The sequence below is a fragment of the Sus scrofa genome, chromosome 4 (assembly GCF_000003025.6).
Source record: "Sus scrofa isolate TJ Tabasco breed Duroc chromosome 4, Sscrofa11.1, whole genome shotgun sequence".
Classification (NCBI taxonomy): Eukaryota; Metazoa; Chordata; class Mammalia; order Artiodactyla; family Suidae; genus Sus; species Sus scrofa.
Genome location: NC_010446.5, coordinates 69318153 through 69338197, shown reverse-complemented (window position 1 = coordinate 69338197; position 20045 = coordinate 69318153). Strand labels below are relative to the sequence as shown.

The 20045-nt window shown below is 38.5% G+C and overlaps 2 long non-coding RNA genes across 6 annotated transcripts in view; one reads left to right on the top strand and one right to left on the bottom strand.

Moving 5' to 3' along the window:
• LOC102167557 overlaps positions 1–15324 on the top strand; it is a 293103-nt gene extending 277779 nt beyond the window's left edge. The window contains exon 7 of the long non-coding RNA XR_002343278.1: positions 9438–15324. This is a non-coding gene — a long non-coding RNA (uncharacterized LOC102167557). The remainder of the gene's footprint in view (positions 1–9437) is intronic.
• The window catches only part of LOC110260285, a 492008-nt gene that overhangs the window by 216062 nt on the left and 255901 nt on the right, over positions 1–20045 (bottom strand). The gene's annotated exons all lie outside the window — the stretch shown is intronic.

The window sequence follows — 20045 nt, the reverse complement described above, 5'->3', positions numbered from 1 at the left end:
TTTCATTAATGCTAGAGAAACAAGGAAAAATTTTTGTTCATTGGATTTTCCTTGTAGATTACTATTTTTCTCTTTCTCTCTTAATGCATAATTTACTTGAACTTGCTTCACTTTACAAACAATTGTATTTCTCTAGGACCTGTCATCCTCACGAACCTGCTGACAAGTAGAACCTGTGTGTATTTCTGCTTTAAATAGCTTTGGGGTTCATTATTACTAGTCATGCTCTAAGGTCATCTTATCTTCAAATTACCAGGAAAACTTGTTTCACTCATGTACACTGACTACATGAAGAACAAAGGCAGGGAGACTAAACTTGGCTGCGGAAATGATGCATCAATTGGTGTCTCAGCATGATATCCAAGCTAGTCCAAGCTGAGAGCTGTATCAAGGAAAAAAAAAAAAAAATCTAGCCAATGGAGATATGAGAGGACAAGCAGCCAGAGATGTATACCAGATCCAGTGCTCCCAGGCAACAGCCGAAGGGGTAGGGCACAGGGGAAAATAATGGAAAGAAGGAGGCAGGTCAGACATGACATCCAACAAAATAAGCTGAAATTCAGGGTCAACTTCCAAAACTCAACAGGAGGAACTGAGAGCTAATCAGAGAGCCAAGAGAGAGATTCAATCAGTCCTTATAAGCCAACACAATGGAAACTATTGCAAGAGTTTGATTAGGTGGGCATATGTGTGCCCAAGGACACCAGGTACTGACTCTCTGAAGACAAGGTAACATGTTGGTTAAGACGTGGGCTTTGGAGTTGGAGAGATGCAAGCTAATCCTGCTTCCACCACCTTCCTGCTAGGTGATAATAGGCAGCCTCAGTCTTTTCATCTGTAAAAAAGAAATTATGTATTTAAATAGCAAAATCCTTGGCACCATGCCAAGCACTGTAGCTGTTCAATGAATGATGGCTATTATTTTTCAAGCTTCTTCTGGTTGAGGAGCTGCTAACAGAAGAGGCTGCTCTAAGATTTGCCTCATGAGGATTTGTGAGTGGTTCTGAGGCAGCAGGATGAAGACATCTGTGCCTGATGCCGAGATGACCTGAGGAAGGCAAAGACTGACTGACTGATTCCTCTACATGCAAAAACAGAGCATGGTGAAGTGGGATGTAGAAGAAAGAGCATGGGTTTGGAGCATAACAACCAGGGCTCAAATTATGTCCCTGGTTCTTTGATTTATTAGACATATAAACCAAATACTTCATCTTTCCAAGCATTAACAGTTTTTCACTTGTAAAACAGAGACAATACCTGTCTCTTAGGGTTGACATAAGAAATAAATGAGACAATGGTTTTTTCAAGTGCTTGAAATACAGTAGATATTGAAATGTATTTTCTTTTCCTCTCCCTTTCCAATCTGTCATTCATATATGAAAAGGAGAGCATTTTCAGAGTTGTCAGTGGTTGGAAAATATACCACCTTGTCTGCAAGAGTTATTCTTCATATAGTTCACATCATTGAGAGATGACTGGAGGAAGTTATAACTGAGCAAGCTATGATATAACAGTTCAGGCTATAAACACTAAAGAAGGAACCACATGAACTCAACAGTAATGATATAAGAAATACTACAAATATATCAGAAAAACATTGATATGAGAGCAGCAGAAGTAGAGTGTTTCTAAAATAAGATGCTTAATCAAATGTATGGAGTTTTTTAAGTTACAAATACAGAGTTGATAAAAATTGCGAAGGGAAGGACATTCCAGAGGAAAAGAAAAAGTGAAAACTATCAAATGTCTTGTCACCCAAAAAGGAATAAAAGATCAGTTTGTCAGTGTGTAAGTATTATTAGTTGAGGAACACTTCCTAACTTTTCGAGATATGATGGAAGTAAAGTAAACTGCCTTTCCTTAGATTGGGTAATTTGACCACTCCTGAAATCCATATACACCCATGACACCAGACTCCAGTCAAGATTATATTCCATTTAAAGTTATTATAAAATATTGGCTGTATTCCCAGTGCTGTACATTACATCCCTGTATCTTATTTTATACCTCATAGTTTGTACCTAAGAAAGAGTTTTAGTATAACTAAAATCTATGTTATGTGTTGATAATTCAAATAAGCTATAGTTTAATTAAAATTTTCATTTAAGATAAAATTTTAATACTGAATTTTTACTTTTATGCCTGAAATAATAATCATATCTGTCTGTATAAAATATTTAATTATATAAGTAACTTCTAACATGCAAATGGAATTGTCACCATTATTTCATGAATTAAAGAATAACCAAATATTGGAGAAAAAAAAAAAAAAAACTACAAATGTCTCCATCCCCAGAGTTTCCTTGAGCCTCTTGGTCATTCACCCCTATCTGCAACCCCTCCCAAGCAGTCCTGTACTTCCTTTCTGTCACTACAGTTAGTTTACTTTTGCTAGGATGTTATACAAACAGAATCACACGGTATGTTCTTTCTTTTACATCTTACTCCTTTCACTCAGTAAAGGAGGTTCATCCATATTATGTGCATATCAACAGTCTGTCTCTTTTTGTTACTAAGTGGTATTCTATCTATGCCACAGTTTATCCTTTCACTCTCATTGTTCTTTCTTCTCTTCTTTCTTTCTCTCTCTTTCACTCTTTCTTTCTTTCTTCTTCCTTTGTTTCTTTCCTTTTTTCCCTTTCTTCCTCTCTCCCTCCCTCTCTCTCTTTCTTTCCTTTTTAGGACCACACCCACAGCATATGGAAGTCCTTGAGCTAGAGGTCAAATCGGATCTGCAGCTACCAGCCTACACCACAGCCCAAGCAACACCATATCTGAGCCGCATCTGCAACTTACACCACAGCTCATGGCAACACCAGATCCTTAACCCACTGAGTGTAGCCAGGGATCGAACCTGTGTCCTCATGGATACTAGTTGGGTTCATTATCACGAACTCCTACACCCATGTTTTCTTCTAAGAGTTTTAGCTCTTGCATTAAAACCTTTGACCCATTTTGAGTTAATTACTCCAAAAGCCAAGTAGAATTAAAGCAAAAAAAAAAAAAAAAAATGAGATAAATAGTCATTGAAAATATTTTAAAAGTTAAAAAAGACATAACAACATTGAAAGTTTTTGGACAAAATCTATGGCAATTAAATGCATTTTTAAAAGGTTAAAACTGCACAGATAGATTTATAGAAATGTAATTATATTGATAAATTTAATGTGTAAAATTATTCTGTGCCATCAAAGGAAAATACGAATATAGAGGTTACAAACATAATATATAACAAGGCAAAATTAATATATTAATACTCAATTTTATAAGTTAGGGAAACATTACTTTCCTATATTCAACTATATAAAAATACTTATAATATTGATTTGTGTTTTACCCCCAAACCATTATAAAAGCAGAACTTCCATATCATACTTTTTGAAATAATTCAACAAAATAAACACTACAAATTTTCAATATCCTTAAAAGGTTTAACCATCTTTTAAATAAAGTTAAAAAAGAAATGAAACAAAATCACAAAATAAGAAAGTTCACAGGGATGAGTTGGGATGAGTTAAAACTGCCTATAGAGGTAAATTCATACTTTTAAATCCTTTTACTGGCCACAAGTAAGTAAATTTAAAGCCTACTAAACATTTAAGCAAAGAACAAAACAAAATCTCTAAGAAAAAATGTCAAAAGTAATTAGAAAACAAATTAAAGAATGAAATTATTATTATCAAACTATTTGTTTAAAACCCAGAACTAATAAATTATATGAGCCTCTGTTAAATATAAACAGAAAAAAACCCCAAATTTTAAAAAGCTACACATAAGTAACTGCATGGAATATCAAAAATAAAAAAAAAAAAAAACAGATGCAAACTATTGCCTTTGGAATGGATTAGCAATGAGATCCTGCTGTGTAGCACTGGGAACTAATGTCTAGTCACTTATGATGGAGTGTGATAATGTGAGAAAATAGAATGTGTACATGTATGTGTAACTGGGTCACCATGCTGTACAGTATTAAAAAAGATTGTACAAGGTAAATAATTAAAAAAATTAAATTAAATTTAAAAAATTATTACATGGGAATATACAACTGTATGCTGGTAATATTGAAAACTTCTAGAAAATATACAACTTTCCCACATAAGTAACTTAAATTGAAACAAAACACACAAAACAGGTAATACGAAGAATTAAGAAAGTCACCAATAAGTGGCCTTCATAAAATGGCTCCTGTCTATAATGTTTGGACTACCAAATTTCTTTAAACCTTAAAGAAAGAGATAATTCTCATTTAGCAAAAAAGATGAGAAATGGTATAATTTATTATATAAAGTAAACAAATTCTGATTCTAATATATGATTAACACATACTGTACTTTCTTTACCTGAGGAATTAGGTTTCATAAAAAACAACCACCATGCAGTTGAAGAATTCAATGCGGAAAAAAAAAAAAAAAAAAAAAAAAAAAAAAGTAAATCAGAGGGAATAAGACCTACACTGAGCAAATCTATGACTCTCCTTATAAATATTTCTGGAAGTTTTAATGCTTAAATAATAAAGATAGTGCAGCCAAGATATCAAGCATAACTTACAATTAAAAAGTGGCAGAGTTGGGATCTGAACCCAAGAAGTCTGAATCTATACACTTAATCAGAGCTCAGAAAACCTTTTCTGTGAAGAATCAGAAAAGTAAATATTTTAGGTTTTGTGGGCCATATGGTCTCTTATACAACCACTCAGCTATGCACTTGTAGGATAAGACAGCCATAGATAAAACAAATAAATGCGTGTGGCTCTTTTCCAGTAAAACTTTATTAAACAAAACCAGGCTATGGGACTGATTTAGTCCACAGGCTGTACAGTTTGCCAGACATTGCTTTTAATGACTGCACCACCTCATATTGATGGAAGAAGCAAAGAAGAAGAAATCATAGACCTAACTATATTCTAAGAAACTTACAGAAGTGAGGATTGGAATATTCATTGAAATCCCAGAGAGAGATCTTAGTTCATTCAATAGAATAGGTCAGGAGGCAGAATTAAGAAGTGGAGTTTTAAAAATTGATCTGAAAGAAGATATTGTGATGAATAATTATTTTAGTTGCACACCATTCTTCCACATTCATACACAGGACATAGGAAACAAGAGTGCCAGACTCTAAATAAATAGGACAAAGCCAATATTACCAGATTCATGTAATATTGCTTATTATGTGATGAAAGTGTGAAAATGACATTCAGTGTAGCAATATGCTGTAACTGTGCCTATAATATGCATGTGAGAAGCAACTGAAAGGAAATACACAAAAGTGAATCTAATAGGCTCTTGGATAAGGCTTGTATCTCTCCATTTGAGAATCGTCACTCAGCAACTGCTTCAGATGTGCTTTATTGGGGGGAAATGCTATAGAAATACCAATCCTGAGCTGCTGCTCCTTTCTTTAGTGTAGAGTTGGAATTTCCATGGTGTTACTCCCGTTGGCAGTCCTGAGTGCACAGTTTCATGTCTTCCTTTTAGCAGCACAAATAGGGACAGTCAACTTTTTTACCCCAATAAGCGTAATCAGAACCAGAATCTGTAATTAGGTTTACCAATAAGGACCCCATACCTCTGTGGCCTTGTATTTTTAAAACCATCCTTTTAATTTCAAATACAAATCCTTCTGCTCCAGCTCAATGGACCATGTGTTTGCATCACTATCATATGACAGGTGCAGTGAATGGATTCTGGGAGGAAGGAAAAGATGAAGAAACAAGGTCTGTCCACGAAGACTTTTTGATGTCACAGGGTGAGGAAGAACGGCCAAATAACTGTCAAACGAGGTTGAATCATATTTAAAAGAGGAAGAGATCGGTTTGGAAAGGCTTTGGGAAAAGCAGTGTCATTTAGCCTTGCCCAGCAGACAGGATGTGGGCAAAGATGTGGAAGGATAGGATTTCTAAGAGAGAGAGACCTGAGCAAAGACACAGAAATACAGAGACAGCAAGGCTTCAATCACCTTGGAAAGTTAATGTGATTTTTCTTTTTATTGACCAAAGGCAATGATAGATTATTTTCTATCAAAATCCCAAAACACCCATTTGAACTTTTAATTTAGTCACTTTTAAATAAACTTCACTTTGAGCTCCAAACTGAATACATTTCTCAATGCCACCCTGAATGGAGTCATACCGATTCCATCTGTGGTATTTCTAGAGACAAATGAAGAAATATTTAGATTAAAATTTCAACTCCTGATCCTTATTCTTTCATTCCAATGACATCCACAATTTCAAATCATATGTTTCCTGAATGCACTGGGTTATGGGACTGCAGACCTAACAATCCTTGCTTAGAAAGTAGACTGTGAACATCTCTCAGAATCTGAAAAACACAAAGAGCGTCTCAGAGCTGGGGTCCTTGGGGATGTGGGATGATGAGAGACATGCAGACTTGAGCAGAAAATCTGTTGTCACATTTCCCACACTTCAATGGCTAATAAAAACTTGGTAATGATGGCAGAAGTCTTTTCTGGAAATACTTACGACTTTGGTAATGACCCATACTGGGGAGATAAATCCAGTATGTAGCCACGCTTAAGTAAAAGAAATTCTTATTACCTCATTTGTCTACTAATAAGTGTGTCTTTAGAGGCTCCTTTAAATATTACTGATGTGGAGACTGATAAAGGAAGACTGTTATTACCTGAAAACACTGAGTAAGTTACCTTCACTACAGCACATCCACTGGAGTTTTCTCAGTTTGTATGAAAAGTGGAGTCAAGGTCCAGAAAAGTCTTTTCATCATTAAGAAGAAGAAAAACCATGTCCTTGATAATTTTTTTAAAATCCCATATTATTCAGAGTTCCCGTTGGTGGTGCAGCAGGTTAAGGATCTGGCCTTGTCACTGCTGTGGTTCCGGCTGCAGCTGTGGCACGAGTTTGATCCCTGGCCCCGGAACTTCTAGATACCACAGGTATGGTAAAAAAAAAAAAAAAATCTCCATTATTCAATGAATTTAGCTGCCTCCCTTTGTGTGGTTATGATGTCAGCTTCAAAAGCTAACTGGAAACAATTCATGTCTATCCTAGCCTTTTCTTTGACTTTGAAGGGTAACCCACCATAACTTAGAATTTATTTGTTATTTATCACATATTTACTAAATTCTAATATGTCATGCAGCATGCTGGACATCAGGGACTCAGCTGGAAACAATTCAAACAAAAGTCTTCACATTGTTTTTATCCCAGCACTGCCAGGATGACTACAGTATCCTCATTCTGAACTGTCAACTCAGCATCCTTTCATCTTCTCTATTCTATCTGGTGTTAGCACAAAGCCTTGGAAGTGGATACTTGCCAAATATTTACCATGTAGAATTTCAACTTCACACTTCCTATTATAGTTGACTCTATCCTAGTCTTCATCCTATACTGGTAACTGAGGAAAAACAATGGGGCAGAGAAGATTTACTTTTCCACTAGGACACACAGCTAGACTTCATTTCCCAGCCTCCCTTGCAGTTCTGACCACATGACTAACTTTTACCCAATAGAAGTGGCTCACTAGAAAAAAAGTGCCACCTCCAAGCCTGGTCATCCACTCCTCCATAAGAGATTTTCTGTGCTGTTGGGTATTGATACCTACAAAGTCATCAAACATCAGCAGAGTCCTTGTCAAATGAGGTCATAAAAGTTCTGTGTGGGCTAGAGTTCCTCTACTCACCTGGATCCATCTTGGACTCTATAGAAAGGAGAAATAAACTTCTCTTACATGCATGCCATTGGTTACTTTTGATCTACTTCTGTTGCAAGCTTATCCAAATGAACCAGTGTCTCTGCATCTGTACAGAGAAAACCTGAGGATGCTAAGTAACAGATCAGAACATGGGAAAAAGAAGTCTCCTCCCTTTTGAGTCATAAACCACCACTCTCTACAAGTCAATAGATGATTACTTTTGTTATAAAACATCAAACATCACAAAACTACAGGTTTTATGCTCATTTAAAAATGTTTACAGTCAAGTAAGTGATAGCAAAAGTGAATCATCCTCAAAGAATTTTTTTTTTTCTGTATTTAGGAATTCAAAGCAGGGAGAAAATTAAATACAGTTAACTTTTCTGAACAGCCATAGGCTCACTGTTGAGATTGAAGTTTGTCTAGCTCTTCACCTTCCACTAATGTACCTCAAAAGACTGGGAAGATGTCTTTCAAAATCCCTTTCCTTCTGTATTCAAAATATAATTAAATACATTTTGATAAAAGTAAAAATAAAGCTGACATTATCTCGTTCTCTCTTTCGCACACACACATACACAGACACCAAACATACATTATAGCCCTATGCTAGCTCACCAATAAATTACACATTACTCTCTAAATAGAGAAAAACATTCATTTCGGAAAAGACTGCATATTTTGTCTATCACTTTGTGCTTTCATAGTAAGTGGATATGGTTTAGCTAGAATACTTGGACCAGAAAATAAATGACTCCTGCTCATCTTGTGGGTGCCAACTACGTTCAAGCATGAGAGGTTGCTGGCCCGCGGTGCCAACATACAGCACCTTCGTAGGGAGGCCAAGGCCCTCATGCTCCAGCAGTACCAGACGGCACTCCGATGAGGCGGGCTGCTTCTGGCAGGTGGCAGCACAGGAGGTAGTAAGTGAAGGCAGCTCAGCATAAACAGTTCCAGTGAAATACAAGAATAATATTCTGGCGTCCCCAACTCACTTTCTCTCATTCATGACTCACAATAAACACAGATTCTGATGGGCAAATGGCTAACCCACCCCAAAGAAATGAAGATGCGTCTCCAACCTCTCAGGGCAACTCTATGCTGATCTGGAAACCTTTCCCCCTCAAGTTAAGCAAAGTTTGAAGAGATATGGCTCTGTCCTCATTGACCTTGGAAATATGTCCCAGGTTGTTGGCCATTCTGGTCATCTTTTCTTGACCAGCTGCTGTCTTCATATCAAGGGGGATTTGGAACATTCCATGGGTCAGAAGAAGGTAACATGTTCCGGGCCATTTCTAATCCATGAAAAGCCCCAGGTGTGTAAGACTGAATTGGCCAACAAGAGAGAAAGAGAAGCGTAGAAGCAGAGACAAAGACAGTCTTTGACCCAGGGAACAAAATCATAAACTAATATTCTAACATCCATAGACAACTACTAAATTAAACAGGTAATACCTCTAAGAATTGAGACTTTTTTTATAGGGTTGGAAAGTGTAATTTCAGTATTTTACTTTTAGAAGTTGGAGATGAAAATTTATAGAGGCTCTTTTCACATTTAAAATATATCTTGTTGAACCTTGGTGTTGGGTAAAAGAGAACTTGTTATACTACACTCTCTAATTTTGTATAGGTTTGAAAATCCCATGAAAATTATAAAAATGTTAAAAAGATGAAGCATAACTAAATAAATAGCACCCAGACTAACAAGGATTTCTCATTCATTTACCATGTTTTTAATTCTGTATCTTTTGTTTCATTTTTCAGAACTTTCCCTATTTCTACTGATAAAATCACCAAGAGGTTATCGTGTCCAGCAACAGCGAAATCCCTTGTAAAGGAGAGGAAACAAAATTTGAAGAAAGAAATGTAAAGTTTCCAAGGGTGACAATTCATGGAATTTAGGAATTGCTGGGACTGAGTTGTTTCATTTAAAGCTCCAATATTTGTTAAGATTTTGCCACCTTCATCTCTGCGACAGACTATATGATGCAGAGATGTGCACTGAAACCAATTACGTGGAATGGAAAATTCTGCCTTTGAAGTTGGTCTAGTCACTGCAAAATGTACCAAGTCTGTTCAAGTGCGTGGGCTTCCAGAGCATAAGTAGCACAAACATCAGAGGTTTTTTAAACCTGTTCTATCTAGTTTAATAGGTCAGAACTTAAAGTTTGATTAAATTTTGCAATCCCCTGTTACCTGATTTCTGTTCAGCCTAGACTAATTACTTTCAGGACCTTGCTAATTGGGATGACTGGCAAAGACAATTTGTCATGTGGCTCATTTTTCTTAATATTTTTCAATATTTAGTGCTCAATGTTTATAAAGTTATAGTAAATTAGATTAGTATTCACAAATGTCAACATGCAGTTCCCACAATTTAGCATTTCAAGGTCATTGTTGACCCTCTAATCTTCGATAGACCATCTGAGATTACGGTACTAAACTCCATATGTAATTATAACTTGGCCACAGAAAAGTTTTTCTCCATGGGGATTCCAGGTAAATTGTTCTTTCTTGGCATTCTTTTTGCCCATGAAATGAGGAGAACTAAAGTAATTCTTCTTTTAAATTGAGATGCCCCTTGAGGTGGCAACATCTTAACAATGTGGGCATAGCAATCAGTGGAGAAAAATGACCAATAAGAGATGTTAGTCTGAAAAGTTTGGAAAACATATTTTTATACAAGCCTACAACTGAAATCAGATCCCAAACTTCCCACGCGGTACCAGCTACATGTCCCTCAAGTCAAGGGGGATGGTGTGACCATCCGTCACTCTTAAACATCACAGTGTCCTAGGGCTCCAGAACGTGAGACCCAAAGCCTAAATCTGTTGGGATATTTATGCTACCTGCTCAATGATAGTCCTCCTGGAAAAGCAGGTAATTGATAAGTGAATGAACCAGTGAGGATACTCACAAACCTCAAACATGGATTTAATAAAACCAAATGACTTCTGAGGCTTTGCTTTCTGCCTGGTAATTTACATCCAGGATCTCATTTAATCCTAACACTACTGTAATACTACTTGCCCAAAGAGTCTAGTTCAGGCTAAATCGTTAGGTGGAAGTTTGTGAATGTGGCTGTGCACCTATTTTTGCTCTCTATTGCGTTCAGCCTTGAACACTCGGAGGCAGGCAGTATACAGGCTCTGGTTCCTGGAGCCTGTATTCCACTGTGGGGGCCTGGGGCAGTGGGGTGTGTGCAGATTACAAAGCAACATTGATGGAAGTACACGGTGAGAAGTCCCTGGATAATGAGGTGTTCAAATTGCTTTGTGAATAGTGGGAGGCATTCTGCGTGGGGTTTTAGGGGTAGTAGAAAGATCTGGAAGGCTTCACAGAAGGTGACGGTTAAGTTGGACTTTAGAAGACTGAAAAGGAATTTATCAACAGAAAAGATGGGGTAGCATGGGTCATTTTAGGGAGATGTTCAACAACATTTTGTGTGTCAGAAGTGAGGGGACTTCTGCCCTTACTCAGGGTGGTTGGCATCAGAATTGCATTGCAATGATCAAGCTGAGAAATAAATAGGAGATGATTATCATATATAAGACATTTTACTCCATGAGGGAAACTGTAGAAAATAAAGATGCCATTTTCAAGGTAGCTAAAATCAGAAGAACTAAGAAGCATAATATTGATAAAATCTTTTAACTTTAACCTGGAGTCAGTCGCTTGCTCATCTTTGTTCATATTCATTTGTGTGGTTCATTGTCTAAGCAGTGCCCGTTGAAAGCCATGCAGGCATTTGCAGGCACTCCAGGTTTATAAGTAGCTAAACCATCAAATAAATGTGACTTCATCCAGACAGAAATACCAAGCCCACAAGATGTATTTGTCTGCCTTCTCTCAGCTTAATGCCTAACTTGTTAAAAATTGTGCAGCAAGATGCTAGATGTTAAAGACACTCCTTGGTTATATCATAAATGATTTTATTCAATCAACCATTCGACATATATGTATTGCCCATCTACCATGTGTCCAGCAAAGGACAAGCGAGAGTGAAAAGAATGCAACACTTGGCCACAGAAGTTTCCTGAAGCTGTGTTTGCTAGCTCTGAGACCTTCAGCAAAGCATTTGCCCTTTCCATAAGATGAGGAGATTCTGTAAGATAAGGAGATCACATTATTGGGATTATCAAAGTCCTGTCCCATTCTAAATGCTACTGATTCCTTGAGTCAGCCTGCATTTCCTGGGAGACTGAAGCCTAAGCCCCTGTACTTCCCTGTGTGTTTGCCAACTCTCCTGTGAGTCTTCCCTCTTCTCCTTCTCAGCCCCCCCTTCTCGTCCATAAATCTGCATACGAAAGGACCAGACAGCTGTAGCTCTCAACAGCTTTGGTTTTCCTCACCGCCTGTGTCATCCTGCTTGCTGAAGCTGCTTTTTAAAGGGGCTAAGCCTCCTTTAAACAATTCTAAATATTTTTGAAGTTCTGAACCAGAACATAACGAGCTTACAAAGAGATAAAACAGTAGAGTTTTTCTGCAGGTGGTTAAACTAACTAGAGGACTTCTCTGTGGGAGCCGTTCTATGATGCAGGCTGATCACAGACGGACCAGAGCGACACTGGAGGAGGTAGGATGATGTTAGGCAGTAAGAGAGGCTGGGGAGGATGGAGCATCATGAAAGGAAGTGGGAGAAAGGGAAAGAAGCCCACCTTAAGAGAGGACATTCTGCAGGCAACCCGCTCTGCTAGATGTGCTATTTATATCTATTTAAATGTCCCTACACATCCAAAAAAGAGTTCATAGTTGTTGTAAGGAACTGAAAGGACATCACTGCCAGAACAGCAGAGGCTACTGCGGGTCTTGCTAAACATAAGTCGAAGGTAAAGAAATAGACATCCACACAGACACATCCTGCCATTCCCTATTATAATTATTTTCCTGCTAGCCTTCCTCCCACAGCCGATCTTAAATTACATCACTGATTTAGAGATTAATGAGTTGTTCTGCGGCAGCTCAGGTAAGCACACAGCACCAGACCTTTTTTTTTTTTTTTTTTTTTTTTTTTAATACCAAGAGAATAAACACAGCAAACTATGGCAGTATGGTAACTTTATATGAGATTTCCATTTCAAAGCCTAAAAACTCATGGTCCAAGAATGAGCAATGTCTCTGACATGACCTTGAGAAGCCAAAGCCAAAGACTCATCCCTGCAACTTTTATACCTCTGCTCCCCTCCAGCTGCTGTAAATAATAAGCATTTTCCTTTGCAATGGTAAAATCAAAACACCTCCAAACACTGGCACTTTAAACTTTTGACTCCAATATATTGTGATGTCTGACCCCTTGTTGATATCCGATTTTCACTTTTTTTTAGTCTTTTGGGTTTCATTTTATTATAATTCTCAATGACCTACTTCCTAAAAGAGCAAGGCCATGGCTGAAAAAATGGTATCCTTGGTTAAGAAAAGAAAACGCTGCAGAACTTTATCAAAGGCATAATACTTAGAGCTTTTAAGACAGATCCAATTCAGACTCTGTTCACAGGAAAATAAAAAACGTAGTTAGTCACGTCTGTGCTTCACTTGTATGATAACAGATATTTTAGAATTTAGATTCATGTAAGTTACAGGCTTCATGCTTGCTGTCATCATTTCATTAATCAACATTCCATGGAAAAAACCTCTGGGACAGTAGAAAAAGTATAATCCTTGGAATCTAGAGGACTGGATTTTAGTCCCAGCTCATCTACTTGCTTTTGGAATGGATTAGCAATGAGATCCTACTGTGTAGCACTGAGAACTGTGTCTAGTCACTTATGATGGAGCATGATAATGGGAGAAAAAAAGAATGTATATGTGTATGTGTAATTGGGTCACCATGCTGTACAGTAGAAAAAAAATTGTATTGGGGAAATAACAATAAAAACATTTAAAAAATAAATAAAAATAAAAGTCGTATAGCACTGGGCAAATGAATTGACCTATAGGGCCCTCAGCTTTCCTTATCTGTTAAAAAAGAAGGTGGAGAAGGAAAGGGAAAAAAAGAAAGAACAGGAAGGAAAAAATGAGACAAGGAAGCAAGGGAGGGAGAAAAGTAGACAGGAATTCAGAATACCTACATCATAGGATGGAAGTGAGAGTTACATAATATGTTTGAAAGCAGTATATATGAAGCAAAATGTTACATAAATACAGCATGGTTTGTAAAAATGATACTTTAAATACTGCTACAGTCCTCTGCATATTAAAAAATATATATATCCAAGAAATAAGCTATGCTTTCTAGAATACTTAACAACAGCATCACCTTAAGATAAACTGAAGAATCTGCACCCCAGGACAAGTGCTATTTGCTCTTGTTGAGTGGCAGTGTAGATCTGGCTTTCTAGGACATGCAGCTCAAACCCTCCAAAGAATGTGTCTTTTTTCATTAGCACCTTTCACAGATTCCAGACTTCTAGCTTTGACTTTCCACCGGCTCTGTTTTTCCCTGCAGCCTGAAGCCCTACCCAGGTTAGAATGCTAGCCATCAGCCTATACACACAGGACAGTCCTGTTGACAACAGCCCCTGAACTGAAATAGTCCGTGGAGGAAGGGGGGGTAGTAGGGACCATCTCACTGCACAATAGGGCTGTTAGTTCTGGTTTGGTGTGCGGTAAAGAGACTACAAGTCAGGACATGAAGTCTTGCAATAAAGAGGAACTAATGGAGGTAATTAGGAAAGAACACCTGTCGGTGAGAAATTGCAACCTCTATGTTGGCCATACCCAGCCATCAGTCCCAATTGTTCTTCACAACAATGGAGAGCCTCTGGACTGTGAATGCGAGCAATGATGGACGGCAATAAAATCCGCAAATGAGTTTTCACATTGTCTAATAAAATTCTATGACTTTGTCAATCTGTGTTGACACAGACCTACACAGGACTGGATGATAAAAGGTTGTAATGGGAAACTAATTGTCTCCTTGGGTTTACATGTTTGTCTTTTATTTCTATGGTTCTAGATACAAATTCTGGCTTTCTTATAGGTGACCGTGAGGATGGGGGTCAATTCTTGAGTCCCTAGCACTCAAATATCCTCTTGTCCAAACACTTCAAACCAAATTAGATGGGCAGCAAAATAAAAGGCCCAACATATAGATCTGAATTTAGGGGTATGTGGGATCAGGACTGACTCTGATATGGCTCAGAACTGTATATTTTAGGTAAACCTATAAAAAAAAAAAAAAAAGGTAGATACAGTCATGTTAAGTTGTAGATTAGAGATGGCTTTATACCCGTTCTAAAGATGCCACAGTGAAAAAGAATGAGTATTTTATGGTCTAAAATCAGGTTCAGAAGATAGCATTTTAAAAGTGTAGTCCAATTCATGTGTAACTTGGAAGGCATAACCTGGAAAAGGGAAAAGGGGAATGAAATTGGAAATCCACAAAAGAAAATGGTTTTTAATTCATGTTGACTGGATTTTTCATGCTCAGAACAAAACACAGGTGAAACTAACAAAATAATTGTGGAGGGGAAGGTGGGAGGGAGGGGGGAAGGAAATCAGTTTTTATATATGAACACAAATTCTATGTGATTTTAAAAAAATGCTTACTACTCCACTCCCATTTGCTAGAACAGGGACAGCATATAACAAATGTTTAATAAATATTTCTTGGATAAACAAAAACTCAGAAGTCCCTGTCGTGGCTCAGCAGTTAATGAACCCGACTAGCAGACTAGCATCCATGAGGACGCTGGTTCAATCCCTGGCTTCACTCAGTGGGTTGAGGATCCGGCATTGCTGTGAGCTGTGGTGTAGATTGCAGACACAGCTCAGATCCTGCATTGCTGTGGCTATGGTGTAAACCGGCAGCTGTAGCTCCTATTAGATCACTAGACTGGGAACCTCCATATGCCTCAGGTATGGCCCTAAAAAGACAAAAAGACAGAAAAACAAAACAAAACAAAAACCAAAAACACAGCCTATCAAAATTTGTCTTATTGATTAGATAAGATGTTCACCTAAGTTATTATTTTTAAGGCAGCTTCAAAAGATAGAATTGACAACTCAATCATTTTTCCATTGAAAATCCCTCGAGCACAGACACACAGATACAGCACAACTGCCTGGTCATTTTCTACAGTAAAGGTGACAGAGAGAACATTATCTATTGGAATGATCACCCAGGAATCCTGCTTGCTAGGTTTGTATATATTATACCTTACATGGAAAGTTCTTTCTTGATCTTTGCACCATTTCTCTGAGATAGTAACTAAGGGTTAATTATGTTTGCTTCTTCCCTGTCTTGTAAAGAGTTACGGAATTAAAACTAGTAGCAGATTTTGGATTGTTGGAAGTAGAGTAACATAATAAATATTTTCAAGATAAAAAGTGAAAAATCAAGAGAAAAAAATCACACTCTAGAACATGATGGCATCTGAGAATCAGATTTTGCACGGCCTTAAACCTCATTAGCATCAGTTTTCCAAGCATTTCAGCCAATGGAACCATAGTTCACAAACAAATATAAATCAAGTGTGGAAGCCAAAATTACTTCCAATCTTATATTCTCCTCCTGTGCCAAAATGTATTCAAAATCCAAGTATAAATTTGTGGGATGGTTAAGTCTTTCTTGACTACACAGGCCCCAGGTTCTTGAGAAAATTAAATATGTTGTAGAACAGAAGAATATTTGGTGTAGGATTTTCACAAAAGATTTTTTTTAAAAACATTTGACAATTAAGATAAAAAACGTATGACAAATTATCTTAACTAAAAATAAATGCGATAATACTACATCAAGACATGAATGCATGTGCTATATAATATACAATTTGCATTGTGGTTGGAATTTATAAAAGTGAAAATTTGGGAAATTTACACACAGACTCTCATTAAGGGAGGTTAAGTGATGACAGGTTCTTGGAAAGAAAGAACTGGCAGAGGTTCTCAACCCAGCCCCCTCTCAGATTATAAAAGACAATGTGTTGTCCCCTGAATCAAAGAAGAAAAGTCAATCTTTTGACTTCAATCAGAGCACACAGACAAATCCCTCAGTGCTTCTGAGGATCTCTATTCATGCATACCTTTCCAATTTCAGATAAGCACTAAACTATGCAGAAGGAGAAATATGCATTCAATATACATGTTGGCCTAGAAGACAGTTGCTATATGGAGTGCTTACAGAAGACAGGTCAGGAATGTGACGTGGTCAACCTGGTCATGGTGGGGGCTGACCTAGACTGAAATTGCCCAGAGTGTAAACCCAACAGGACTTGCCTGGCCTCGACTGTTTGGCAGCCCTGCTTTTGAATGCAGTACTCAAAGAGGAGATTACTCTTTGTTGCTACCCAAAGAGATTCCAAAAGGAAGATATATATTCACACCAGCTGGAAGAGCATCTCCTTGAGGAGGAGAGAGTTCTTCCTCCCCATGCATGATTCTTCTCTCTACCTGCAAGGCAACCAGTGCTTTCCATGAAGGCTCTAAAACTTTCTGTCATCCCACATAAGAATGGAGTTCACAAGCCTTTGTCTTCTCTGACACCTCAAAAAGTTCTTTGGCCCCACGCTTCTCTGTCTCAATATAGCTCTGATCATGTCTCTTATGTAAAAACCACAAGAGTACTTGGCATTCTTCTAGGATCCATACACCTTAACACACCCGGGCTTTTGCCCAGGCTGTACCTTCTGCCTATGACACCCTCTCAACCTCATGAGAGCTTACATGGCCTCTCTTCCTGAGGTCTTCATCGACACACATTTCCTCTCCTGCCCAGGCTCAGCAAGGCCTCCTCAACCCAAGTGCCTAGAGAACTTTGCCTCTATCTCTAGTCTATTAGAATTCTATTTGATTTCAGTAATTTATTTATGTGTTTAAATAACAGTTCTATTCACTAGCTTTCTATGACTTCAGACAAATTACTTCTCTTGGTCTCAGTTTTCTGCTCTCTAAAATTAGGAGATGGAACAGCTACAGTTATATGTTGATGCACTATTCTTGGCACTGGTTTATTTTAACTCATTATGGCACACCTGAGGCATAGGGAAGTTTCAAGGCTAGGGGTCAAATCAGAGCTGCTGCTGCAGGCCTACAGCACAGCCATGGTAACACCAGATCCGAGCCGCATCTGTGAACTATGCCACAATTTGCAGCAACACCGGATCCTTAACCCACTGAGCAAGGCCAGGGATCAAACCCACATCCTCATGGAAACTATGTTGGGTTCTTAACCCCCTGAGCCACAGTGGGAACTCCCTGGTCCTCTTTTAGACTTCAAGAATACAGTGGTGAACAATACCAGAGTTTTGTCCCCTTCTCCTTAAGTCCCACTAGAAGGGACAGGAAATTTAAACACATAATAAGTCTATGAAACAAAAACTAATTTCAGATGCTATTGGGGAGTACCATGATAAAAATAAAATAAGGTGATACTGTAGATAGTGATGAGGGGAGGGAGGATGTTCTAGTCAAGGTTGAAGGGGAGGGCCTCTCTGAGGAAGGGAAACCTCAGTTGAGAACACAACTGGGCATGGAGGCACACTTTGTATCTACATTTCTCTTTTTTTGTTTGTTTGTTTGTCTTTTCGTCTTTTTGCCATTTCTTGGGCCACTTCCACGGCATATGGAGGTTCCCAGGCTAAGGGTCGAATCGGAGCTGTAGCCACTGGCCTACGCCAGAGCCACAGCAACGCGGGATCCGAGCCACGTCTGCAACCTACACCACAGCTCACAGCAACGCCGGATTGTTAACCCACTGAGCAAGGGCAGGGATCAAACCCGCAACCTCATGGTTCCTAGTTGGATTTGTTAACCACTGCGCCACAATGGGAACTCCTGTATCTACATTTCAAGTGGAAAGAATAGCAAAGATGCAAAAGTGGGGATGCTCTAGATTCCTCCTTGATTGGATGAAGGAGGTAGTAGTGACTGGGACCACACAAACAAGGAGATGAGGAAAGACAGGGTCAGAGACACGGGCAGGCAGTGGATCCCAGGGCCCGGCAGGCGTCTGAGTGGTATTCTATTGCAACAGGAAAACATCAGAGCATTTTAAGCAGTTGACAGTTTGCTTTATTTTTATTTATTTATTATTAGGGCCGCACTCAAGGGATACGGAAGTTCCCAGGTCAGGCACCAAATCAGAGCTGTAGCTCCTGACCTATACCACAGCCACAGCAACACCAGATCCAAGCCAGATCTGTGACCTACACCACAGCTCATGGCAAAACTGGATCCTTAACCCACTGAGTAGGGCCAGGGATTGAACCCAGATCATCATGGATACTAGTTGGGTTTGTTACCACTGAGCCACAAAGGGAATTTCTGCTTTATACTTTAGAATGCTCAATGAGGTAGCTATTTCAGGGAGAGATTTTGGGGGGTGGGTAGAAGCTGGAAAACCATTTAGGAAGATATTTCTACAGGACAGGTGAGCAAGCAAATTTTGGGCAGTGTTGTGGCAGCGAAATGAAAAAAGTCAGGATCTATCTTGGAGGTAGAATCAAAATGAATCACCAGGACAATAGATGGAGAGAGTGAAGGAAATAAATTAATCAAAACTAATTGCTCAAGCACTAAGCCAGACAAACACTGAGGTGAGGAAGGCTTGGGCAATGGAGTGCATTTGACTGTGGAGGTTTCAGCCTTAAGACTGAAGTACCATCAGACATCTGAATGGGGATATGAAGAGGGCAGTGGATTAAATCCACTTCTGTGAGTCTACAGCTCATGGGAAGAGGAGCATCTGGGAGTTGCCTCTTGAGTCTGTCTCTGCTTAAGAACCATCAGAATGTTGATAGAAAAAGCCATGGAGTTGAATGACTTTGCCTAGAAAAAGAGTGAATATAGAGAAAATAAAAGCACTGAAGAGAAAATACTAAAGCTTGCCAATATGCAGATCTGGGAGAAAAGCACCAGCAAAAGATGCAAAGGAAATAAAAAGGGAGTTTGGTGGAAGAGAGCAGGCATGTGTTGTGTCCCAGCTCTCAATCAGAGTATGTTCCAGAAAGAGAGCCAACATCTGCTGCTGAATGAAAAAGAGAGTATGGAACACGGTCTTTGGCAAGAGGGAGGTCATTGTTTTGTGGTTGTGGTGGTGGTGGGGGGGAGAAGTGTCATTTCTGAAGGTGCTGAGTGCCCAGGTGATGGTCACGGTCATAAAATGAAGGTGATTTAAGCTCTCTTGATGGTATAATTTCCTCCATCAACTTTGAGCTCTCCTGGCCCAGGCCGGGAGGGATGGACCATTGAGTTTAATCAGGATATAGGCTTACCTGGCAGAAAGAATGAGTTATTTTAAGATTCTCCTGATCTCTAAAGGGTCATGAAATAAAGACAAAACTTTTATTTTATTTGAGTCTACATTTTTTTTTCCAGAATTCTCCAAAATAAGATTATTTATGGTGGCATGCAAAAACTTGACAAGGAAGCAAT